Source organism: Thermobia domestica, chromosome 8 (assembly GCF_964235325.1).
Source record: "Thermobia domestica chromosome 8, izTheDome1.hap1.1, whole genome shotgun sequence".
In the NCBI taxonomy this organism is placed as follows: Eukaryota; Metazoa; Arthropoda; class Insecta; order Zygentoma; family Lepismatidae; genus Thermobia; species Thermobia domestica.
In genome coordinates this window covers 99,752,948-99,780,929 of record NC_137461.1, presented here as the reverse complement: position 1 = coordinate 99,780,929, position 27,982 = coordinate 99,752,948, and the positions used below count along the sequence as shown (strand labels likewise).

At 36.6% G+C, this 27,982-nt stretch overlaps 4 pseudogenes; all 4 read left to right on the top strand.

The window, feature by feature from the left end:
- Positions 1-23,838, top strand: LOC145692242 (cytochrome c oxidase subunit 1 pseudogene; annotated as a pseudogene).
- A 61-nt stretch (positions 23,839-23,899) lies between these two features.
- LOC145692241 (cytochrome c oxidase subunit 2 pseudogene) lies at positions 23,900-24,604 on the top strand (annotated as a pseudogene).
- Positions 24,605-24,859: 255 nt separating this feature from the next.
- Positions 24,860-25,552, top strand: LOC145692240 (ATP synthase subunit a pseudogene; annotated as a pseudogene).
- Position 25,553: 1 nt separating this feature from the next.
- On the top strand, positions 25,554-26,303 carry LOC145692239 (cytochrome c oxidase subunit 3 pseudogene; annotated as a pseudogene).
- The last annotated feature ends 1,679 nt before the right edge of the window (positions 26,304-27,982 follow it).

The following is a 27,982-nucleotide window of genomic DNA, read 5'->3' as shown; positions in this document are numbered from 1 at the left end:
ATGAGTTGTTTGCGTGAGAATACCTTACGTATTAATTTTGGTCAAGTAAGTCAAAAGCCTACTTCAATTTTTATCCATGAGTGGATACGAAACACATTCAAATTAACAATTGATCAACTCCATAGTATAGAACTAGACTACATAAGGAAACAACTGTATATTAAACTAGTCAACAAGGTGCTGTGTGAACGAATTCTCGCTTCAACTAATGGTGAAGTCAAATACACCGATAGTGACAAGGAACATTTACTTCCTATTGATCTTGCTGACAACAGCTTTACAGTCGTTAAAGTATCTTTGTGCCCCATGGAACTTAGTAACCAACAGTTAACTCGGGTTTTTTCTCATTATGGTGAAATACAGTCAATCATAGACGAACAGTATTCTGCGAACCATGTGTATGTCACCCGTACTGGACGTAAATTAATTAAGATGAGGGTTAAACAAAATATTCCTTCATTTATTACAGTGTGTGGTTTAAGGCTATTTGGTAGTTACTCAGGACAAATCCAAACTTGCGCGTTGTGCAATTCACAGGACCATTTTGTTCAAGAGTGCCCCCGCAAAAAAGTTCAGCAAATCAAAGTTAATCCGCAAGTTAGAAGCTTCCAACTGCCACCGCTCCGTATACCTCATAATCTTCCACACGATAAAGATACTTTGCATACTGATAACTACACGGAATTTCCGCTGCTTACTTCTGCTCGCCCTGGTGCTTCAAGTCAAGATGTTCCAGCAGTTGAAACATCCCTAGATCTGGACATTCGCCCCGACCCACCTATGGAAGGAGTTCGTTCTACTGACCCGGAAGTTCTTGCTCCTTCGGAACCTACTGCAGTACCCCCAACTAATTCTGATCCCAAGGCCCAGGAAATTACCCAGGAAGGACAACTTGCTCAGGTAGGTGACCAACCGTCAGTTCAGGATTTAAAAGTTGTTCCGAGTGCTCCCATGGACCATGATACTCAATCTGCCGTGCACTTGGAAACAGACTCAAACATAACTCTCGATAGGAATGTATCCTCGTCGCCAAAAGTGCCTTTACATCGCCGTGACGGGGATGTGACCACGCAGTACTCTAAGGAAGGGATGGTTGCATAAGAAATTGTGATTAATTTTAAAGAGTTGATTAATTTTGACTAGGGAAATAACGTAAGTATAGGGAGTAAGGGAATAGATTTAAAGCATTAGTACACTGTCATCTCTGAAAAGATTTGTATTCTCAGTTTTTCAAATTATTGTCTTATATGTTAAGTTAAAAACTGCTAACAACTGCTACTAGCGCTTTTCACTCTTCAGGAATTTACTACGACATGTTCGAGCTTGAATTATTTCATTCGCCTCACTGTAATTATTTGAGAATGGAAACTGATTACGCTGAACATGAATATGTTTCGTTGTCGTAAAGCAAGGGCCGTAATAAATATAGATAAGGTTCTTATTATTATATAAAACACATAAGTATTTATTCCGTGTATAGAATAATATAATACATTAACTAGGCAACATCATAATCACTAACGCCCGCAAGATTTTTTTCAAACGGGGGGGGGGAGGTAGACCGATATAGAGTTTTTCGTTTTGTTCCCTATATATATTAAGTTAACAGTCATAACACTTATCATTGATAGCGTATATCGTCTTTCGCCGCTGTAGCCTATTAGTCAGAACATTCATCTCCAGATATGATGTCGAAAGAAAAAAATAAATTGATATAAACAGTGATGTGATTAATTTTACTGCGCCCTGGATCGATGTATCTTCGATTTGCTCATACTCCTCCAGGCCCCCTTCCCCAGATATTTCAGCTGCTGCGTTATATATATGGTTCCATGCCAGAAGGGCCCGACAAAGGGAAAAGACCGAAAGGCCAGAGTCAAAATGGCCCGCGACAAAAGGACCCGAGTCAAAACGGCCCTGCTTCAAACGGACCCGGGTTGAAAGGGGCCCCGCTACAAAGGGGCACGAGTCAAAATGGCCCATGTGAAAAGGGACCATGCTACAAAAGAGCCAGAACACAATGGCCCCGCAACAAAAGTGCTCGAGTCAAAAGGTTTCCGCAACAAAAGGGCAGGAGTCAAAAGGGCCCGAATCAAAACGACCCTCATCAAAAGGGTCCATGGCAAAAGGGCCCGAGTAGAAAGGGACTTGCCTCAAATGAGCCCGGCTGAAAAAGAGCCCTGCTACAAAAGAGCCGAATCAAACTTCCCGGGCTTAAAGGCCTCCGCAACAAAAGGGCCCGAGTCAAAAAGGGCCGAATGAAAACGACCCCCATAAAAAGTGCCCGGGTCAAAAGGGACCCACGACAAAATAACCCGAGTCAAAAGGCCCCGGGTCAAAAAGTGGCATCGCTGCAGAATGGCCCGAGTCAAACGGCCCGGCGTCTAAATGGCCCGGTTCAAAAGGTCTCCGTAAAAATGGGCACGTTTCAAAACGCCTTTCATCAAAAGGAACCGAGTCAAAAGGGTTACACGACAAAAGGGCTCGAGTACCAAGGAACCTGCGTCAAACTGGCCCGGTTCAAAAGGTCTCCGCAACAAAAGGGCCCGAGTCAAAATGGGCCGAAACGAAACGTCCCTCATGAAAATTGCCAAGCTCAAAAGAGTCCCGCTACAAAAGAGCCCGAGGCAAAACTTTCCCTTGTCAAACGGGCCCGGATCAAAACTTCCAGGCGTCAACTGGGCCCGAGTCAAAAAGGCACAAGTCAGAAAGACCTCGCGTCAAAAGGGCCCGGTAAATACGGTTCCACTGGTAAAAAGCTTGAGATCAAAGCAAGAGTGGAGATCAGGCATGCACAAGAGGATTGTGTCCCCTTAGTAAATTGAAGTGTTTGTGCAAATGAAGGAAATATATCTGTGGTTATTAGTAACAAATAGGAAATTTGAATGGTAATATTAGTTTTGTTTGCTTGTTGATTGGTTTGGAACAATCGCTATCGCTTAAGTCGTTCTCCATGAAAGTTTGCTTGCACTCCCGTCATAGGAGGACTAAGTGTATTAGGGCCTAGGCCGCGGTTACTATGAAGGGCCCTCAGACTATAACACCAATTTCTAAAATAACGTAAATCAGTGGCGCAACCAGCTATGAACGCGAGGCCCATGCCCTCTCCGAAACATACCTGGTCTATCTTATACAGTAGCGCTGCAGACAAATGTTGGTGAAATTTCAAAATAGATCAATGCATAAATGCATATTGAATTAAGTCAAAGCACTGTACGAAAGGAGAAATACCCAGTGAAAACCCGTACATTAATTTCTTAGAGTAATAAATGTTAGTAAAGAGTGTGTCATTTTATGCAAAAATAAAGATATTCAAAATAATTATTATAGCGCAAATTTTAAAACTTGTAACCGTTAATAATACGAAATTTGTGAATTGGAATTTTCATTTTAAGGATTTTTAGCATGTTAATAATAAAGATAACTAAATTGCTTTTAATGAGGAGAATTCAAAATTTCAATTTTGTCCATATCAAATGGTGCAGCACGTCGTTTGCAGACTACTGTACTGGATATTCTTGGCCCCTCCCGAAATAAAATCCTGGTTGCGCCACTGCGTACAATGAACATCTGCGATGAGCCATCGCGTTATGCAGTTGTAAATTCGTTGTTACTTGATAGTTTTTGCAAGCTATAATTTATCATTGGTCATTGGAAATTTGATGTCACAGCAAGCACAGGATTTCCAGAAACATAAACTTTCAAGATAATATTTTATGATTATTATTATATTGCCACACGGGGTGTCTAAAAAGTCCCCTGACATGGATAACTCTGTTATTATCAGAGTTACAACAAAATGTAAGAGGAGAAACAGCCTACAATCATAATGTTTTTAATAGACAGTAACTTCATTTATGTTGTGGGTCCAGGTAAATGGTAACGTTCATTTTCATGTAACATTGGTCGCATATAGAGTGTACAGCCCAAACGGCTTGTCCGATTTGTAAAATTATTTCACTTTAGATTGAAAACATCATATTTGTAGACCGTTTCCTCACCTATATTTTGTTGTAACTCTAATAATAAGAGAGTTACCGTATGTCATGGGACTTTTGAGACACTCTATATAGTAGCTGAAACACTAGAAAAATAATAGCGAATAACTTTTACTATGGAATGAACAGGACAGCTTACTAAAAATTGTAACACTAAACAACTAGTAATAACTTTTGACTGTGGAATGAACACGACAGTTTTACTGAAAATGATAAACACTGCTGAACCACTAAACAACTAATAATTTTAAAAAGTTAAGATTCTTTGCAGTTCAGCTTATGAATTGCGGAGTTCCTGAATAACTTCGTTCACAGACACTAAATTTAACATGTCTCTTTCCATATTCATTAGCAAAAATGTGTCCAAAATGTCTTCACACAAACTAGCTCTGAGATTTGTTTACTCTAATTTTAACTTTGAGAAGCACCTTCCACATGTCACTTGTGTGCATGGTAGAGACAACGCATGTTTGTATACAATGTATAAATTATTAAAGGAACTAGACTGATAGAAATTGGTACAAAATTTTCCCTGCACATGACAATTTTTATACAAGGTGTTTGCAGCATCATTATCACTCTTACCGTGAATCTCGCCCAAAGATGTTTCATCTCCCTTAGCATGCTCAGATGCATAATCATCATCATCTTCTACGGATTCAGGGGCATCATTCTCTTCAGGATCATCAAAAACCAGAACGTTTTGTGACAGTGAAATACACGACAGAGAATTGCTGGAGCTCTTTGTATATTTTCTCCTGTTTTATATTTAGTTTTCTTTTCGCAAGAACTCTGAAAGCTCTTGCAGATACACCATTCTTCTTGATTTCTGAAAAGTGCTTGGGTTCCAGTATTTGGAGTTCTTTTGGCTGCTGAAATCTATCACTGACACATGTAACAGCTGTATTCAGAATTTTCTTTGAAGTTTTTTGTTATGAATAAATAATTTTCACTTATATTTAAGTTCTTTTCCAGTTCATCTGCTCTCCTGGCATTTTCTTCTTCTTTAAGATTCTTCTGTGCAGAAAGTCTTTTTCCATTGCTATCTCTACACCAGATTGCGCAAGCTGTTGATTTATTTTCACACAAAATATTTTTGTATTTTCGTAAAGCATTAAACAGACATCTTTTGCCTCTATTTTCTTCTGAAGCTGCTGCTGCAAATTGTCTAGAAGTCTCCAGGTTGTAAGATAGTCCAATCCGTGAGACTGCAGGTAGTTTGAAACAGGCTCCGATTCCGTAAATAAGTCCTGAAACACAGAAGTCCTCATTACAGTGTTAAATTCTGTCCATTTATTCGCAAATTTTAGCTTAAAATTTTGATTTCGCATTAAAACCTCTGTCCTGTACATCATCATTGAGGAGCAATAAAAATTTAAATAATCTTGATGATAGGCAGTCATCCTCGTCTTGGCTTCATGTTTCGTAGCGAAACTCCTTAGTGTCCACTACTGCATTCAGTGCCTTGTTTCTGCTCCATCATCGTGTTGTACCAACTTGTTGAACTTTTCGCAGTCTGTCATGTCCCTCGTAGCTTGCATCAATCATTTTGTTACAAACGTCCTTTCTTTTGTAGTATTCAGACAGAACACGGCACTGGTTTCAAATAAATTTGCATCTTCAGGGATCTACTCAGTCGAATTTGTCATAACCAAATTAAGAGCATAAGCCATGCATTGGGTGTAAATGATTTTTAGGATTATCATTCTCCAGTAATGCTTTAACTCCTTAATAGCATCCACTGAAGTTAGCAGCTCCATCAAAAGAGCAACTTACAATACCAGACATCAAAACATTTTTGTCACAAAGTACTCTTTTCATTTCATTATAAGTTACTTGTCTTGTAGTGTCACTGTTTACCACTGGCGTCTCTGGCATATACAATTTGGGGAGGACATCAAAGAAAGTTATTTAAATGATACTATCTAGCCCAACCTGTTTATTATCTTTAATTCCATTTGTTATATTTCTGCTTACCTTCACGGACTCCGTGAGGTATATCAAGAACTCTGTTATAATTGTTACACAGCCTGAATATTATATGACAAATAAATATAATTATTATTATTTATATGTTATTCTGTCGTTAGTAAATAAATTAAATTAAAACAAAATATTGAATATTTTGTACTTCAAAATATAGGATAGACGCGTCCCCCTCGTTCCTTCGCCAGAGACGCCCAAGCTGTTTATGACAATTGCTAACAGCCGCTAAAATACTTGACCGTTTATAACGTAGAGAATTACTATAGCCAGCTGATTAAGCCCTGAAACACCTTGGATAGAATCAACCATTATGTTGAAAATGTCTGCTTTCTTGGCGTCTCCCACTGTTTTCTCCTGTTATTTTGTAAACTTTTTGATAGAAAATAAATTTTTTAAAATGCGCTGTTTTTCCATTTTTGAATTATCAAATATAGACCTACAAGATGTATTAAGATCCATAAAGAACCAATCAGCCTATGGTTAAATATGAACCCAGCTACAAACCAGGCACCAGACTTCAACCTTGAAAGGGCCGCAACTACCCAACATTATGGAAAAAGGTCCCAGGTCCCAACAGCTCAACATGATGAAAAACATGCCTAGGACAGCAACAGCTCAATGAAATGAAAGAAGGCCTCAACTGTCCAATATATTGAAAGAAGGGCCCAAGGCCCCAGGTGCAAACTAAATCACAGTTTCTGATAATAAAAGACCATAGTGAAAGATGGGCTAGCCACAAATCTAGTAACAAAAGGACCCTATTAAAAAAGATAACTTACTGATTGATGGAAAGATGGAAGAGGAGTGTGTGTTGGTAGCATAATAACACTGAGCTACCGAATTATTTAGCTCTCTTTTGCTTTAGCTTTTCTTTCTCTTTCTTTCTTTATTCTTTCATCATTGTTTTCGTAGAGGTCCTACGGCGCGATTGCGACCTAGGGGCCCTGGCCAGTCCGCCCCTAACTACCGTCTTTCTGAGTTTGTATTCTCGTGACATAGCCCAATCAAACTTTATCTATTGCTGACTTTTACCTTACTTCTAAAATTTCATTTCTACTCCTGGATCAAAGTATAAAAATACATATTAGTATGAAAAATATTCTGTGGAAAACATTAGTTTAATTTTGCTGTGAGAAGACATATGTGGATCTGTATACAGGGTTACTGAAAAGTATTGGGACAAAACAATAATAACGACATGTCAATTGCATTGATTTGGAGCGTGGTCTCCATGGAAGGCATCTTGAATTCCGCCATATCACATATCACACAATATTGTTTTAAATGTAAAAGGTTATGATTTTACACTTCAACTTAGACTTGAATATTCCCACAAATGAGAATGTGAATTCATTTTTGACACTTCATCTGTTTGAGACAGGGTGTGCTATGTTTTACATATGTATCAAATAGGGAATGTATTATGACAGGGCTGTAACAAAGAGACGCATAGACGGAGGAAAAGCAAATGTTACAATTTGGCATTGGTGTATAAACTGCGTTAAATGATTTAGTGCACATCATGGCAGCCATCTTGAATTCCGAATATTGTATACCACACAATATTTTTAAGTAGAAAGAGGTATGTGTTGAGTTTTGATTTAGAGTTTAACGTCCCGTTCAGCAGCGATGTTATATGAAAAGAGGTATGTGTGTCACATAAATTGATGCTAGAATCTTCGTACAAACTACGCATTGGACTCTACATTATTTATTATTTTCATAATTTCTCCGGACGAAAATACGCCACTATCATAAGAACCACGACTTGTCGCGGTGGGATTCATTAGGGATGGCCCTTTTCAAAAAATCTGTTTTTCGACTTTCGGAAATTTCATTTCTCGTTTTTTCGTTCGTTTTTCGAAAAAAATTGTTTTTTGTTTTTCGGAAATTTTTTCGTTTTTCATTTTTCGAAAAAAAATTGTTTTCCGTTTTTTCGAAAGATCTTTCGTTTTTCGTTTTTCGAAAAATAAATCGTTTTTCGTTTTTTCGAAAAAAATCGTTTTTCGAAAAAATCGTTTTCCCTTTTTCGATGATTTTTAGTTTCTCGAAAATTTTTCTGAATTCGTGGAATGATAATGTGAGAGGAAATGGGAGTACTCCGGGAAAATACACGGACACGATGTTGTCTGCCACGAACTTACTTTGCCTGGGATCAAATGCACAAGAGGAAAGCGTTCAAACTGAGCTACCGTGCTCCTTGGATTGGGATCTAATGAAAGGATAGTGTGTAGTGCCTACTATTGACGAAACTCATCCAATCACGACCAAAATTAGTATGGTTATGGACTGCGATGTATTTAGTACACACGTTAAATATTATGGTGTTTGGGAATTTGGTTCCAGAGTTATTGCTAATGAAATTTGTGTTTTAAGTTAGTGATATCAAAAAATTTCACTAAGTCGCATTTGATTAAACTCAAGTGATCTTGATGAAAGTTGGTAGGATCGTAAATATTGACAAGCTTGGTATGCATGGAAGCTCATATAAAATATTACGATGTACAGACTTTTTATTCCTGAGTTATTAGCTATCAATGTTAGGTTTGGAATAAGTGAAATCAAGAAATTTCATTAAAGCGTGAAAGATGGAACTCATCCAATTTTTACCAAACTTGGTAAGGCGGTAGATCTTGACGAGCTTAGTAACTATAATGGTAACCAAGAAAGATCTATCGCTTTTTCACCCAACACCTTCAAACATCGATATTTAACCTAAAACATACCTGGAAGATCAAAAATAGTCTCCTTCTGCCAACGTTTTGGAAGGCCATGTATTCCATCGCGGTAGAACTTGGTGGACCGTGATTCGAAGAAGGTATCAAGTGCATTTTGCACCTCTACTAGGGATTTGAACTGGCGTCCTCTAAGCTGATTGTCCAAGGAATGGAACAGGTGGTAATCGGACGGTGCAATGTCCGGGGAGTATGGCGGATACAATAGTGTTTCCCATCCAAAGTGTAGAATGGTGTCCCGGGTCATCCTAGCCAGGGTGGGGCTTAGCGTTGTTCTGTAACAGGAGGACTCCTTTGCGATTCAGAAGTGCTGGCTCCAGAGTCTTGAGTTTTTTCTTGAACACGGCTCAACTGCTGACAGTACACAGTTGCATTGATGCTCTGACTAGCCTGTAGCAGTATTTTTTTTTCAAAATACTGTCCAGAAAATTTGGACTTGAACTTAGTTAAATGAATAAATTTCATTAAAACGCGTTAATCTCATCCGATATTGGCCAACGTTGATATGGTCATAGACTTTAACGAGTCTGGTACGCGTGCGAGCTCAGCATGAAATATTGTGATCGACAGACCCTTGGTTCTCGGTTCTTGAGGGATATAAATTAGAAATAATAATTCACGATGGTAAACAGTGTAAAATTTATATTTTACAGAATATTAAAAAATAATTATTTACTAATAGTGATTATTAATGTGTTATCGACAATATGGCATTACTGCTGAATCGCCGGACCAATTTGAAAATCGAAAAAGTGGAGCAAAATACACTGCATTCTGTTATATTTGGTTGGATTACATTAAGTTACGTTAGATTATGTTATTAGGTGCGCAGTTTTTCTATACGGATCCATAGTATAAGTAGGAGTAGGAGTAGCAGTAGTAGTAGTATTAGGAGGAGAAGGAGGAGGAGGAGTAGGGGTAGTGATAGTAGTATTAACGGGTTAGAAGCCCCACAGGGGTTTGTTGGTTTCTGTTCTCGACATGAAATGGGCAAATTAAAAATTTGCTCAAATTTATCTATACATTTTACAATCTATGGATCCGTATAGTAAAACAAATGTACCTCTCCGCGAAATAGTCCATCCGCCTCCACATACAGTGCCGCTTACAATATCAAAAACAACCAGCAAATATAATCACTATCTGAGCTTTTACTATTCCCCTTACCTGACTTTCAATCACTCTACCTCATAAACTTAAATAAATTCTCCAATTGACCCGGTAAATTTCCTAAAATTGGTCCGGCGATACAGCAATTAGCCCGACAATATATTTTATAATGTAAAAAGACTAACAAATTACCAAATAGGAGGATCCTGTATAAACTGATCGTGATAGTATCAGGCAACTCTGTAATAAATTGACTTTTAACAATTGATTTTAACAAAATATGAAACATGAAGTGATTATATGTACTGATACTAAAGACTTCTCACTAAGATCCCCCATTCATTTCTCTTATTTTCTATAACTAATTAAGTCAGTATCAAAAACAATTTGATTGCTTTCAAACATAGGCAATTTAATTCCTAACAAAATACTATTGAATGGTTTATTTGTTCTAAAGATGTTTTATATACGGTAGGACAAACAACTAAGTATCTGACTATAATAATCTCATCAAACGAGAATTCAAATTTTAAATAGGTGGGTCTTCGTTTTCGTATTAGTTTTTACTGCTACTAACTTCAGTAGAAGAATACTACTAAGATGAAATATTTTTTATTTGGTTGTTTGCTGAAGTTCAGCGTCCTTTTTCAGTATCGAGCAAGACTATACAAGACGTGGACCTACATCTTAAAGTGGAATCCGAACCACCATAACACCTTCAATGTTTTCCCACTCGGGACCCTGTGCATCAAAGGAATACGCGCTAGCCACTAGACCAGTTACAGGGCTTGAAATCTTTTCTTGGAATTATGAAATTATATATTTAAAAGAAACGTTTGTCGCTTCCTAGTACTTCTCTCGTTCTATGAGAAAAAAAGATTGTAACCAGAGATATAGTAAGTATTTATCAGTTTCGGTTGCATTAAACTTAGAGATGGAAACTACCATTGTGGCACAGAATCCATATCAAAAACTGCTTCCGGCTATCGTCTTTTCTATGAAATCGGAAATGGTAGTTTCTCACTATTTCCGGTTTACATAGAGGGATAGCGATCGATATGACAATCTTCGAATCCTGGATTCATATATATAAACATATCTCATTATCTCTTATTATTTTTGCTCTATGGTGATCACTATTGAAATTAGAAGTGGTAGTAAATTTCTACCACAGTATAAAACTTAGAGATAGTCTATTGCGAAGGTCATGAATTCATGCTTCTCGCTATTATCATGCTTGTTCTATAGTGATCAATACTGAAACCGGGAGTTGTGAGCAGGGGCGGATCCAGGACGGACTTCTGGGGGGGTTGTAATACTGCTACTTAGAGCTATTTTTACGAACTCCAAGTCTGAGATGGGTTTTATTTATATATAAAATAAGAGTGTTCTCTTCTGGGAGACGATCGACCCCTGGATCCTCCCTGATTGTGATACATTTTTCGGGAACCGGTCAAAACCCCCACACTCAAGAAATGTCAAAACGCCCACACAAACGGTCATAACCCCCACACAAATCGACAAATCTCCCAAATACACGAACGGTCATAACCCCCACAGCCAAAACCCCCACACTCAGAAATGTCAAAACGCCCACACGATCGGTCATAACCCCCACACAAATGGACAAATCTCCCAAATACACGAACGGTCATAACCCCCATAGCCAAAACCCCCACACTACTAATCGGTCATAACCTCCAACGGTCATAACTCCCACACAAATGGACAAAACAGTCACACATAGCAACGGTCACAATCCCCACATAAATGGACAAAATCCCCACACAAATGGACAAAACTCCCACATGCAGAAATTGTCACAACTGACACACAAATGGACAAAACCCCCACACAATCGGACAAATCTCCCACACTCTGAAAAGATCCTGGTTGCATATCTTGCCCTTGTACTTTTTAATAACATTTTTTATTCCACTTAAACTGATGTTGCAACTATTCTTCTTGCACTGTTTTCTAATGACAGAAACACTAAAGTGGGCGTCATAAAGAGCCGCAACAAAGACGTGCAATCACGATCATTTCAGAGTGTGGGGGATTTGTCCGATTGTGTGGGGTTTTTGTCCATTTGTGTGGCAGTTGTGACAATTTCTGCATGTGGGAGTTTTGACCATTTGTGTGGGGGTTTTGTCCATTTATGTGGGGATTGTGACCGTTGCTATGTGTGGCTGTTTTGTCCATTTGTGTGGGAGTTTTGACCGATTTTGTGGGCGTTTTGACATTTCTTGAGTGTGGGGGGTTTTGGCTGTGGTGGTTTTGACCGTTCGTCCGTTTGGGAGATTTGTTCATTTGTGTGGGGGTTATGACCGTTTGTGTGGGCGTTTTGACATTTCTTGAGTGTGGGGGTTTTGACTGTGGGGGTTTTGACCTAGACCCCATTTTTCCTACTTCCTGTTTTTGTAGAGAAGCAAATGAGTTTCGTTTCACAGTGTAAAACTACGGCAGACTTGCAATCCATGCGGATTGAATATTCAAACTTCAGTACAACAAGTGGCACAACTAAAATTCTTGGTTGGAATAGATTAATAAGATCAAAGATAGAATCTGTTCCTCGGATGCTGAATCCGTATCAAAAAGCCATTACTAGCTATCACTTATCGTTTTTGTTCTATGCCGATAAAGATTGAAGGCAGGAATGGCTAATTTGAACCACTTCCGGTTTGAATAGAGGGTTAAGGGAGGAGACGGAATCTATTTTTAGGATGCTAATTTCAGAAAACTTCTCGATATCACTGTTCAACAACGAAAATGTAAATTGAACAAAATCAGCTAATTCTTATTGATTTTGTGGTGCTGATCACGAATTTGAAAGTTATTTTCGAATATTAGCTCTACTTTTCGTTTTACAGGCTTGTCTAATAATAACGCTTTAAAAATAAATATATTCGCTTCGTTTGGGGTAAAATGTTACACTGATCCGGCAACACTGGAGAAACTATATGAACGCTTGGTTTCATTGTGTTCCTTATCTCAGTAGTGTTCTGCTATTGTTAGGAAAGATACGTTTAGTGCAGTTATCAGCGTTTTGGGTGTGACGTTTGTGTAGTGCAGGACATAAAAATACAACTACAAGTACGAAAAAATACTGGTATTTCGAATGTGTATTTTTAAATAGTTGTCGGAACTATTTCAAGTGACATTTTGAGGATTTCAATAAACAAAAATGTCGCGAAATTGTGTAAACAGTGCGGATAGCTTCTGCTACGTGTGTGGGGAAATGACATTTTTCTCACAAAAGCAGACTATAACACCACTAATAAGAAAAGCCTATCAATATTACTTTGGTTGTAAAATTGGAGACCAAGATAAATCTTGGGCACCCCACATTGTAGCACTTGTGCCAGCAATCAAAGAAATTGGATTAATGGGAAAGGTGCTCAATGCCTTTTGCAGTGCCCATTATTTGCAGGGAGCCAAGCGACCACATCAGAGACTGTTATTTTTGTATGGTTCCTTCCGTCAAAAAGGGAATTTCCACGAAGAAGAAGCGGGCCTTGATCTATCCTAACATTCCTTCTGCAATGCGCCCTATTCCACATGGAGAAGGACTACCTGTTCCTGACCCACCTAAAGAATACGATCTTTTTTCTGATGATGATCAAGAAGTTGAAGCTCCTGAATCAAGTACTTCGAAGGACCCTACGTTTGTTGTAGAAGAACCTCCATGTGTACCACATAGACTTACTCAAGAGGAACTAAGTGATCTAATCAGAGACTTGGACCTCTCGAAAAGCAAAGCCGAAATTTTAGCGTCACGCTTAAAGCAATGGAATTTATTGCAGGAAAAAGTAAATATTTCAGTGTATCGGAATAGGGAGAAGATGTTCACTTCATTTTTTACTATGGAAGACACACTTGTGGCATGTACAGATGTAAATGGTCTCATGAGGGCACTTAAAATTAATTACGAACGTACGGAGTGGAGGCTCTTTATAGATTCGTCCAAGGTGAGTTTAAAGGCAGTGCTTTTACACATTGGAAATGAACTTCCTTCAATTCCTGTGGGTTACGCAGTTCATATTTAGGAATCTTATGAAAACTTGAAACGTTTACTTCAAGCCATTAAATATTACGATTTTCAGTGGCTCATTTGTGCTGACCTTAAAGTAATAGTAGGTATACAAAGGTATAATAGGGTATACAAAGTATTGTTGCTTTATATGTGAATGGGACAGTAGAGATCGTGGATCTCATTACCGCAAAAGTGATTGGAGTACCAGAGAAACTCTTCAGCCGGGAGTGAAAAATGTGCAGCATGAACCAGTGGTAGATCGTAACCGAATTTTGCTTCCCCCTCTACATATTAAATTAGGTCTTATGAAAAGTTTTGTTAAGAGCATAAACCAAGAGGATGAGGCCTATAAGTACCTAAGAGGACAATTTCCTCGACTAAGTGATGCCAAAGTTAAAGATGGTGTTTTGATAGGGCCACAGATTAGGCAACTATTCAAAGATCACAAGTTCGACGAAATTCTCCAAGGTGAGGAGAAAGCTGCGTGGGAAAGCTTGAAGAGTGTTTGTTTACAGTTCTTGGGAAGACACCGAGCAACAAATTACAAACAACTGGTAGCAAAGTTGTTATTGTGCTACGAAAATCTTGGTTGTAATATGTCTCTGAAACTCCACTTTCTTCTTTCACATCTAAACTTCTTTCCCGAAGATTGTGGAGCAGTAAGTGACGAACATGGTGAGCGTTTCCATCAAGATATTGCAGCCATGGAGAAGAGATATGAGGGAAAGTGGAGTTCTAACATATTGGCCTACTACTGTTGGACTATTGCAAGGGATGCTCCAGATGTAACCTACAAAAAGCAAGCCAAACGAAGACGCTCAAAATAAAATAAACATAATCCTGTACAAGGGATCACTTGAAACTTTTGTCTACATTGCAGTGTAGTTCTTGCACAAAAAGGTATTTGTACATATTTTTCATGTTTTGATGTTAATACTGATTTTTATTACGGAATTATTAATGTTTAACTTGACCACGGTTACTTTATTTTCTGTATCGCTGTGAAACTGGTATTTGCGCAATTTTGAAAAAGGAAGTACAAGGGTATAGAAAGCTATAGGTTAGGGTACTTCTTAACTCCCCAGCTTATCACATCACAGTGAAATAGATAAAAAGTGAAATGTAGGTTTTTACAAGGATTTTGCTTAAATGTTCTATAAATATTAATACATTTGTATATATACAGCTACTGTTGTACAAGGGCGTTTTTTTCACAACCTGAGCTAAGAAAGTTCTTCTATTATCATTTCCTTTCATATTATGCTTAAATGAATGTAAAAATCGCAATTTCAAAGAATTTATATACTTTCGATTAAAATTTGTTGAACAGTGTATCTTTTATAGTTTTGTTCTATGAATATAAGTATTAGAACCGAAAGTAGTAGTAAATTTCAAGCATTTCCGGTTACAGCAGAGTGAAGCAGGTTATGACGATATGTTCTCTTAAAACCCTGAATTGATTCCAGAAAATTGCTTGTCGCTATCCATTACAATTTTTGTTTTATCGCGATAAGTGTTAACACCGGAAATGGTTAATTTGAACACTTTCGGTTCAAATAAAGTGTTAACGAAGAAGGTGGAATCTATTCTTGGGATGCTGGATTAATTTTTTAAAAAATGAATCTCGATATATCTGACCGATTTTGCTCTATAGAAATTAGTATTACCTATAAAATCAAAAATAGTAATAAACTTCAACCATTTCTGCCCTTGTGGAGTGTTGCGGATTGTAATTGTATTTCCTCTTGAGAACCTGAATCGATTGTAGGAGAACCACTTGTCGCTATCTATTATTAATTTTGTTCTGTGGCGATTAATGTTGAAACTTGTAATCGTTAATTTGAACCACTTCTGGTGTGAATAGAGATCAAGAGAGAAGGTAGAGCCTATTCTTAGAACGCTTAGACGATCGCGAAAAACCGCATCACTATTTCTTCAAGCTTTTGCTTTATAAAAATCCGTATTGAATCCCTATTGAATATACCAGTAAATTCTGCCAATTTCAATTTCGATAGTATTGTGCGTTGAGATGATATATAGCTTATATACTCTTGAGACGCTGTGTCGATTCGTTTAAAAAAAAAGCACACTTGTGGCTATCTATTACTATTTTTGTTCTATATCGATCAATGTTAAACCGAAAATGATTATTTTAAACAACTTCCGATCTGAATAGAGGATTAATGGAAAAGATAGAGCTAATTCTAGATAGTTGAATTGATTGCAAAAATCTACATCTCGATATCTCGTAATTCAGTATTGAAACCGGAAATAATAGTAAATATAAACAATTTCTGGTTTTGATTGAATGTTGTGGATAGTTGTATGTTGTCTTAAGACGCTAAATTGTTTGCAATAAATCGCTTCTCGCTATCTATTACTCTTTTTGTTCTATAGCGATACAAATTGAAAACAAAAATGGTATATGAACCACTTACGGTTTTAAATGGAGGGTTAATTTAGGAGATCGAACCTATTTTAGGGGCTCTAAATCGACCGCAAGAAACAACTTCTCAATATTTGTTACTGTTTTGCTCTGACACCTCTCGACAGACAGACGGACAAAGCCATTCTAAAGACTTCCGACACTTAGGCATAGCTTAAGCTGCAAGTGTAATAAGGGCGAACATTGAATATATTCTTGGGACACTGAATTGGTTCTGGAAAACCGCGTCTTTCTATATGTTACCGTTTGTGTTCTGTGTTGATCAACAATGTAGCAGAAAGCGATAGATCTCTACCACTTCTGGATTAAATAAAAGTCAAATGCATTAGATGAATCTATTCGTGTTGCAAACCTATGCTTCTTTCTATTTCTTACCGTTCTTGCTCTGATACCAGCTGACAGACGAACGGATGGATAGGCAGACTGATGAACATAGCCGTTCTATAAGACTTCCTGTACGTATGCATAGTATACTATAGTTTGGAAGTACTAACAAATGAAATAAATTCAGTTTGTTTTACAAAAATTATCCGTTTTCCGTTTCTCGGTAGTTTTCGTTTTCCCTTTTTCGAAAAAATTCGTTTTTCGTTTCTCGAAAAATTTGTCATACTTTCGAAAAAATTTTCGTTTTCCCCTTTCATTTACGGAAAATTCATTTTTCGAAAAAGTATTTTTCGAAAAAAATGTGGCCATCCCTAGTATTCATAGCCGAAAGCTCAACTAAAAAGAGGGAGTGAATGCTAAGCAAGCTACAAGAAGGATATTGAAACAACACTTCTACTGGCTAATAGAAAAAGGAAAACAAAAGTAGCTACAGTTTTTTGCCTTTTGAGTACTCATATCTTTTTGGGAATATATACTTGACATAGCATGCCTTTTAAATCTATGCCAGACGTGACCTGTACGCATAAAGGTGAAAAATATTCGTGAAAAGTAGACAGAAGAGACTAGTTGTATGATTTTGTTTTCTAACAATCAACTTCGTGTTCAACTGCAGGAACTGACCTTGATACTGAACGCCTTGTAACAAGAGGGCAACTATAATTACCCATAGGTCTCTTGCAGCTACACAGCGAGTTGTGTGTGTTCTGTGTCACTCCCTCTCTGCCTCTAGCTATGTTCGCGAAAATATTGTTTGCTTTTCATGCTTTGGGGGAAGGGGTAAGACACCCTTGCACACCTTCGAACATAAAATGATCGAAAGACGACCGACGTTACTGTAGAGTTCATAGTTTCAAACAGTGGCGTATACTGGTTTGAAGGCATGGGCTACCACTGACCTTGCATATTTCTATTATTAATAAAAATGGTAATAATAATAAAAGTAATATAATAATAATAATAATCACAATATGCATAACAATGAACAAAAAGTGGTTGATGTGTTTTTTATCTTTTGTTTTGAGACCGTTAATGTTTTCCACAGTAAATGAAATTCCATCATACACTTGTGCAGTTAATTTCTTGTGGATTGCGTTCGTAAAATGTTAATTTTTACCAATGTCACTTCGCTCAAGAGTCGCCTCTGTTACTGACGTTGCTTGTCATTCCGTACCAGTCTACACAAAAATTCTGCAGATATCATTATAATTGTTATATTTATTATTGCTATCTAAATCTCAAATTTTTGCGTTGTGTTAACAAACGATTCCCGGGCCCTTTTGTTGCGGAGACCTTTCGACCCGGGCCCTTTTGATGAAATAAGGAATTCTTAATCATACCAACAAAGACAAAAATAAACTAAAAACAGGGGCTAGATAGTAAGGATAATAGTTAGATATAGTAGGAAAAACTTGTTCCTTAGTAAATAACTTAAAAGGTTGAGGTAAACCACAAATACCTACCTTATTGGGACCTCGCCGAATTTGAATATATCCTAAAACCTTTCGTTCTAATAAAGTCAAAAATGCAACCCCAATTAAAACACAAATAATTAAAATCAAGTAAGAAACTACACCTATAATATAATCATAATACATTATTACCTGGACTCAACTCATTCATTCTTAGATCCTAAATCTAATGCACTTATCTGCCAAAGTAATAGCTATTATTTTTATTCTCTAACAATAAATATTATTAGTACTTGGTCCTTTCGTACTAAAGTACTACTCTCTAAATAAAGGATAGAAACCGATCTGGCTCACGCCGATCTGAACTCAGATCATGTAAGATTTTAAAGGTCGAACAGACCTATATGCTAAGCTTCTGCACCTAGACAAAATCTTAATCCAACATCGAGGTCGCAATCTCTCTTGTCGATATGAACTCTCAAAAAAAATTACGCTGTTATCCCTGAGGTAACTTAGTCTATTAATCATTAATAAAGGATCACAGAAATACTTAAAAGTAATTATATTAAGAAGAGTTTATTTATCTTCTCGTCGCCCCAACGCAATAGTCAAATAAATTTATTCATTATCAACTACAAAAATTAATATTTAAATATAAAGATCTACAGGGTCTTATCGTCCTCCTAAATCATTTAAGCCTTTTCACTCAAAAGTAAAATTCAATATTACAAATAAAGACAGTCTTCCACTCGTCCAACCTTTCATACAAGCCCACAATTAAAGGACTAATGATTATGCTACCTTCGCACGGTCAAAATACCGCGCCCGTTTAAAACCTCACTGGGCAGGTCAGACCTTTTATTTTAACAAAAGGACATGTTTTTGATAAACAGGCGGAGGAAATTTTTGCCGAATTCCTTTAATCATTCTCACTAATATACTAATAACACCATTATAAATTGTCTTAACTAATTTAAAACAAATAGTACAATAATAAATTAAATGTAATAAAATATAATAAATAACTTAAATAAGTTATAACAAAATTACAAATGATGGCTACTTCTAAGCCCACATCTTTCATTTAATATAAACCACATTATAAATAAACAAAAGTAAAGAGCAAATCCCCCTTACTGTTACTCACAGCAAAACTATAATGAACTGACCTCACAACAAGTCTAACTGCAGCTGAATTAAATTCAATTCTTGTACAACCAGATATAATGGAAACCGAAAGGCATCTCACCACTAAAATAAAATTTATAAATAATATGCCACCTATAATATCATAATATTTTAGCTCTTTCCATTTCGGGAAATAATTATATAACTATATTATTCAGTGTCCCCTGATACAAAAGGTACAACATTTCATGTTTCCTTCCTCCAAAAAAATTTTCACCTATTTAAACATTCCCTTACGGTACTAATTAACTATAATACTAACAAATTAATTCTATACCCTATACAATAACATCAATTAAAGTTGATTCACTTAATCTTAACTAATATATATGCATATAATAAGTATCTCCTTCAATCAAAATAATCTGAATTGCACAGAAACCTCCTCGATGTAAACGAATAGCTCAACTAACAAGCTCTATTTTGCTATCAATTCAATCTAGGCACACCTTCCGGTACACCCACTATGTTACGACTTATCTCACCTAAACAAATGAGAGCGACGGGCGATGTGTACATATTTTAGAGCCACACTCATAATAGTAACATAACTAACATTACATTCAAATCCACCTTCATTTAAATAATTTCATAATAAAATCCGTATAAACATTCTATTGTAATCCATCTCCTCTTACTGATAAGCTGCACCTTGACCTGAAGTTTTCCTCAATAAAGGTAATGAAAGTCCCTAATCTCTCCCTAATACCTTCAACTACGGCGGTATACAAACTGCTGACAACAGTAAGTAAAATATATCGTGGATTGTCGATTACGGGACAGATTCCTCTGAACAGCCTAAAATACCGTCAAATCCTTTGAGTTTCAAGAACATAACTACTATTACCCAGGTATTACATTTTACATTAAAAATAATAGGGTATCTAATCCTAGTTTAAAAAATAATTTCATAGCTTCAAAAATAGAACTCATTATTTTAAATAATAATTTCACCTAAAAATAAACAAAACAAGCCCTTCAATCTAAATTTATAACTATAGTTTAACCGTCACTAATTCTTCCCTTCAACCCCCTCGTCTCACCGCGGCGGCTGGCACGAATTTCGCCGGGTCTCCTTAAACCTTAACTGCTTCAAACACTAATTAATAAACAAAAACAAGTACTGCGACTAATCATACCCCATTATTTACCTTAAGACCAATAATGCTTACTTCTTACCCAAAAGGTTACATGTACAACTAGTTAAACAAGAGAAGAAAAGCCAGGATAATACTTTATTGTTAATCCATAACGCTAAAATAAATAATTATTAATTATGTATTTAATCTAATTAATAAAAATTAGTATTAAATAAACCCTATTTTCCCCCTTGTCTAGGATACAATTTTGTTTTTTCCCCCCTCAAACAAAATTGTATCCTATACAAGTATATTTATTTTCTCCTTACACATATGCTGTAAAAATTAGCATATACTGGATACGTTAAGCTTATTAATATACCTTTAGCCGGTATTTCAGGTTAATTAAGAGGATTTAATAGATTTTCAAGTTTTAATTATTATTAATATATAATATTTCTAAATTTAATTATCATAACTCAATATTGATCTATTTAAATTCTCATATACCGCTATATATAATTATTAAATAATAAGATGCCTGATTAAAGGATTATCGTGATAGGATAAATCAAGTATTTCAATATACTCTTATTATACCTAAAAGAATTAAACTTTCACCTTTGACATCAAAAATCAACGTGCACCCTACACTAAGGCGTAGAAAGATAAGCTAAGATAAGCTAGTGGGCTCATACCCCGCATATGAAGATTACTCTTCTTTTTCTAATGCTCACTAATCCTAAAACTCTTTTATTCTCTAGAACACTCGTGTTAGGAACTCTTATTTCCCTAACCTCCTCATCATGATTTGGTACTTGAATTGGTCTTGAAATTAATCTCCTATCATTCATCCCCCTGATTTCAAAGACTAATAATCAACGTCACACCGAATCTGCTTTAAAATACTTTCTAGTACAAGCCATTGCAAGATCTTTACTTTTAATAGCAATCATTTTACTCTACATAGGGCTGCAAACTACATACTATTTAATCACTATTTCCTTACTTTTTAAAATAGGTGCAGCCCCTCTCCACTTCTGAATGCCCGAAGTAATAGAAGCCATACTTTGAATAGACTGCATTATTTTAATAACATGACAAAAACTGGCTCCCCTTGGCCTACTTTCCTACAGCTTAAAACCCACAAATTTAATCTACCTAACCTTAGCCTTGTCCTTAGTAGTTGGCTCAATTGGCGGCTTAAATCAAACATCACTTCGTAAGATCATAGCATTCTCATCTATTAATCACACCGGCTGAATACTTATAGCCCTACTATTAAGTGATATAGCATGATCCCTCTATTTCCTATTTTATGCCCTACTCTCAACAATAGCAGTCACTCTTTTCGCAATAAACAAAATATTTCACATTAGCCAAACCTTTTCTAATAAAATCGTCGTAACAACAAAATTAGCTATTTTTACTAGTCTTTTATCTTTAGGTGGCCTCCCACCATTCTTAGGATTTTTACCTAAATGAATCATCATTATAAAAACTGCAGAACAGATATCATTTATTATCCTCACCCTAATAGTAATAACAGCACTAATTACCCTTTTCTATTATATACGAATCGCCTATGCTGCTTTCATTATTAATCACCATAACCAAACATGAACATCTTTAATGAAAAAAAATCAAGAAACATCAATTAGATCAATATTCATTATTACTTCATTAAGAGGCATAATCATTTTACCTCTAACTGTCAACATCCTTTAAACAAGACTTTAAGTTAAAAAAACTAATGGCCTTCAAAGCTATAAATAAAAGGCGATCTTTTAGGTCTTAGTATATTAACTACTACTCCGGAATTGCAGTCCGATATCATAAATATTGACTATAAAACCTAATAGGAGGTTTATTTAACCATAAATAGATTTACAATCTATCACCTAATGTTTCGGCCACCCTATTTAATTCACTTGCAACGATGATTATTTTCTACAAACCATAAAGATATTGGTACAATATACTTAATTTTTGGGGCTTGAGCAGGGATAGTAGGAACATCACTAAGTCTTCTTATTCGAGCAGAACTTGGTCGACCAGGTAGTCTAATTGGTGATGATCAAATTTATAATGTAATTGTTACTGCTCATGTTTTCATTATAATTTTCTTCATAGTTATGCCTATTATAATTGGAGGCTTTGGTAATTGATTAGTACCTTTAATACTAGGAGCACCTGATATAGCATTCCCCCGTCTAAACAACACAAGATTCTGATTACTGCCACCCTCACTAACCCTACTATTAACAGGAAGAATTGTAGAAAGTGGTGCGGGAACAGGATGAACTGTATATCCCCCTCTTTCTAGAGCTATTGCTCACGCCGGAGCCTCTGTCGATCTTTCTATTTTCTCCCTCCATCTAGCTGGTGTATCCTCAATTCTTGGGGCAGTAAATTTTATTACAACTGTAATTAACATGCGAACTCCCGGAATAACCTTAGAACGAATACCATTATTCGTTTGATCTGTAGTAATTACTGCCGTATTGCTTCTTCTATCCCTTCCCGTACTAGCAGGAGCTATTACAATACTCTTAACTGATCGAAATCTTAATACCTCCTTCTTTGATCCTTCAGGAGGAGGAGATCCAAGTTTATATCAACACCTATTCTGATTCTTCGGCCATCCTGAAGTTTACATTTTAATTCTTCCAGGATTCGGCATAATTTCACATATTGTAACCCAAGAAAGTGGTAAAAAGGAAACTTTCGGTGTTTTAGGAATAATTTATGCAATGCTAGCAATTGGGTTCTTAGGATTTATTGTATGGGCTCACCATATGTTCACTGTCGGTATAGACGTTGACACTCGCGCTTACTTTACTGCAGCCACAATAATCATTGCCGTTCCTACAGGAATTAAGGTATTTAGATGAATCGCCACACTTCATGGAGCACAAATAACTTATTCACCTTCAATTTTATGAACCTTAGGCTTCATTTTCCTATTTACCGTAGGTGGTCTCACAGGAGTCGTACTAGCAAACTCATCTTTAGATATTGTTCTCCACGACACCTACTATGTAGTAGCACATTTTCACTATGTACTATCCATGGGTGCCGTATTCGCTATCATAGCGGGACTTATTCATTGATTCCCCTTATTTAGAGGAACAACAATAAACCCCACATGACTAAAAATTCAATTCTTAGTAATATTTATAGGAGTAAATATCACATTCTTCCCTCAGCATTTTTTAGGACTAAGAGGAATGCCTCGTCGATATTCAGATTACCCAGACGCTTATAGTACATGAAATATAGTGTCAAGTATTGGCTCATTCCTCTCTTTCATCGCTGTCTTAGTACTTGTAATTATTATATGAGAAGCCTTCGCAAGAGCTCGACCAGTAATCTTTTCAGATCAACAAACAACATCTCTAGAATGATTTCAAAACCTGCCCCCTGCAGAACATAGTTATGCAGAACTTCCCTTACTAACAAACTTCTAAGGTGGCAGATAAGTGCATTGGGCCTAAGCCCCAAATATAAGAATAATCGTCTTCCTTAGAAATGGCCATTTGAAATCAGCTAGGTCTTCAAGATGCAGCATCCCCTGTAATAGAACAAATAACATTTTTTCATGATCATACAATACTCATTGTGACCATAATTACAGTTCTTGTAGGTTATCTACTAGCCTCCCTTCTACCAAACACATATATTAACCGCAACTTGTTAGAAGGGCAAACCCTAGAAACTATTTGAACAATCTTGCCTGCCATTACGCTAATCTTCATTGCTCTCCCATCTTTACGACTCCTATATCTACTAGATGAAATTCATCAACCAGCAATCACCCTTAAAACAATCGGACATCAATGATACTGAAGTTATGAATATTCTGACTTCTCCTTAACAGAATTTGATTCTTACATAATCCCTAATAATGAAATAAATCCCAATTCATTTCGTCTACTAGATGTAGACAATCGTATTGTGTTACCTATTAACATTGATATTCGTATCCTAATTACTGCCGCCGATGTTCTTCACTCATGGGCCATGCCCGCCTTTGGTATTAAGGCGGATGCTACCCCAGGACGCTTAAATCAAGTAGCAGCCAACATTACACGCACAGGTCTATTCTTTGGTCAATGTTCAGAAATCTGTGGCGCAAATCACAGTTTTATACCAATTGTTGTTGAGGCCTGCCCTCATTCAGTATTCATTAAATGAATAACAAAAATAATACAAGAACTTTCATTGGATGGCTGAAAGTAAGCAATGGTCTCTTAAACCAAAAGATAGTAAAATAACAATTACTTCCAATGGAAAAATTAGTTAAATTATAACGTAAGCATGTCAAGCTTAAATTACTACTCAATAGTATTTTTCTATTCCACAAATATCCCCCCTAAAATGACTTATCTTATTTATTATATTTTCCCTATGTTACCTTCTATTTGCATCTATTATATATTTTAATTCAAATACCCCCGATCCTTCCTTAAGCGACACTAATATTAAGAAAACAACCATAAATTGAAAGTGATAACAAACCTTTTTTCAACTTTTGATCCCTCTACTTCAATTATAAATATATCATTTAACTGACTTAGAACAGTAATTGGGCTTCTAATTATTCCAATTCCATTCTGATTCTTACCGGGACGACCAAACATTTTATGAAATAAAATTACCTTAACTCTCCATAAGGAATTCAAAACTATTCTCGGCCCTACTAGTTATCAAGGAAGAACCTTTCTATTTATTTCCCTATTCTCCTTCATCTTGTTTAATAATTTTATAGGCCTATTTCCCTATGTATTTACTAGTTCTAGTCACTTAACCTTCACACTAACTCTCGCCCTCCCTCTTTGAATAAGCTTCATAATCTATGGTTGAATCTATCACACTCAACACATATTTGCCCATCTCGTTCCTTCTGGGACTCCGGCCCCTCTCATACCATTCATAGTATGCATTGAAATAATTAGCAACATCATTCGGCCTGGAACTTTAGCCGTTCGATTAATAGCAAACATAATTGCAGGACATCTTCTCTTAACCTTACTAGGTAATACAGGCCCTTCTTTATCTCTCTCCATACTCTCCCTACTAATAATTGGACAAATTGCCCTTCTAATATTAGAATCTGCCGTCGCAGTAATTCAATCATATGTATTTGCAGTTCTAGTTACACTATACTCAAGAGAAGTTACTTATGTCAGCACCACAAAACCATCCTTACCACCTTGTTGATCAAAGCCCTTGGCCGCTTACTGGGGCCTTAGGTGCCTTAATTACAACTACAGGACTTACTAAATGATTCCACCAATATGACCCCTCTCTATTTTTCCTAGGCATACTAATCACACTACTAACTATAATTCAATGATGACGAGATGTAACTCGAGAAGGAACATATGAAGGATTACACACCATACAAGTTACATTAGGCCTCCGGTGAGGCATAATTTTATTTATTATTTCTGAAGTATTCTTTTTTGTATCATTCTTCTGAGCCTTCTTCCATAGTAGACTAGCACCAACAGTAGAAATTGGATCTTTCTGACCTCCAGCAGGCATTGTACCATTTAATCCAATACACATTCCCCTTCTTAATACTGCAATTCTACTGGCCTCAGGAGTTACCGTAACATGGGCCCATCATAGACTAATAGAGGGCAATCACACGCAAGCCACACAAGGCCTACTACTCACAATCCTCCTAGGGTTATACTTTACTGCTCTACAAGCATACGAATACTATGAGGCACCATTCACCATCGCGGATGCTGTTTATGGCTCAACATTTTTCATAGCAACAGGCTTCCACGGTCTTCACGTTATTATTGGTTCTACATTTCTAGCGACTTGCTTATTACGCCATCTTTTATCACATTTCTCTCCTACTCACCACTTTGGATTTGAAGCCGCTGCTTGATATTGACATTTTGTTGATGTAGTATGATTATTCCTTTACATCTCTATTTATTTATGAGGAGGTTAAGCCTATTTAATATATATAGTATATTTGACTTCCAATCAAAAAGATCATTAAATGAAATAGGCAATTAATACAGTCTTAACAACCGGCTTACTAACTATTATTATTTGCTTAATCGTTATGGCCATTTCAACTCTTCTTTCTAAGAAAGTTATTAACGATCGAGAAAAAAACTCCCCCTTTGAGTGCGGATTTGATCCCAAATCTTCAGCCCGAATTCCTTTCTCCCTACGATTCTTCCTCATTGCCGTAATTTTTCTTATCTTCGATGTAGAAATTGCCCTTCTATTACCAATAACAATTACTATTAACAACACTAATACACTATCCTGATCTCTAGTTAGACTAGTATTCCTAGTAATCCTCCTAATAGGCCTTTACCATGAATGAAATCAAGGGTCCTTAACATGAGCTGACTAATGAAACGGGATAATAGTTAACTATAATATTTGGTTTGCATCCAAAAGGTGTTGCTCTCAACTTATCTCATAAGTAGGAAGCAAACAATTGCACTCAGTTTCGACCTGAGCCTTTGGTCCCTCGACCCCTACTTATTATTTGAAGCCAAAAAGAGGCATTTCACTGTTAATGATATCATTGGATTTATTCTCTACCCCAACTAAGGAGATGTGGCCATTTTGACTCGGGTCTTTCTGTCTTTGCCCTTTTGTCTGGCCCTTTTGACATGGAACCATATATATATAACGCAGCAGCTGAAATACCTGGGGCAGGGGGCCTGGGGGAGTATGAGTAAATCGATGATCGATCGATCCAGGGCGCAGTAAAATTATTTACACCACTGTTCATATCTATTTCTTTCTATTCTCTCGACATCATGTCTGGAGGATGAATGTTCTGAATAATAGGCTACAGTGGCGAAAGACGATATACGCTATCAATGATAAATGTTATGACTGTTAATATATATAGGGAATAAAACGAAAAACTCTGTATCGGACTTCCCCTGCCCCCGTTGGAAAAATCCTGCGGGCGTTAGTAATCATGATGTTGCTTAGTTACTGTATTATATTATTCTATACACGGAATAAATACTTATGTGTTTTATATAATATTGAGAACCTTATTTACATTTATTACGGCCCTTGCTTTACGAGAAACATATTCACGTTCAGCGTAATCAGTTTCCATTCTCAAATAGTTACAGTGAGGCGAATGAAATAATTCACGCACAGATTTAGGATTTACAATAGTGTCTTGGGAACATGTCGTAGTAAATCGCTGAAGAGTAAAAAGCGCTAGTAGCAGTAATTAGCTCAGTCGTTTCCTATAGTTCCTTAGTGAATTACATAAATCTTACAGATGTTGTATCTCTTTCTTTCTCCTCTCTATACATCATGTCTGGAGATTAATGTATGCAGAAATAGGCTACAGAGGCAATTTTAAAAGTAAGATGATCTACGCTATCAGTGACAGATGTTGTGGTGTTTAACTTAACATATAAGGCAATAATACGAATCTTTTCAGAGATGACAGTGCACTGATGCTTCAAATCTGTGCCTTTACTCCCTATACCTACGTTATTTCCCTAGTCAAAATAAAAACTCTTCAAAATTAATCACAAATTCTTATGCAACCATCCCTTCCTTAGAGTACTGCGCTGTCACATAACCGTCACGGCGATG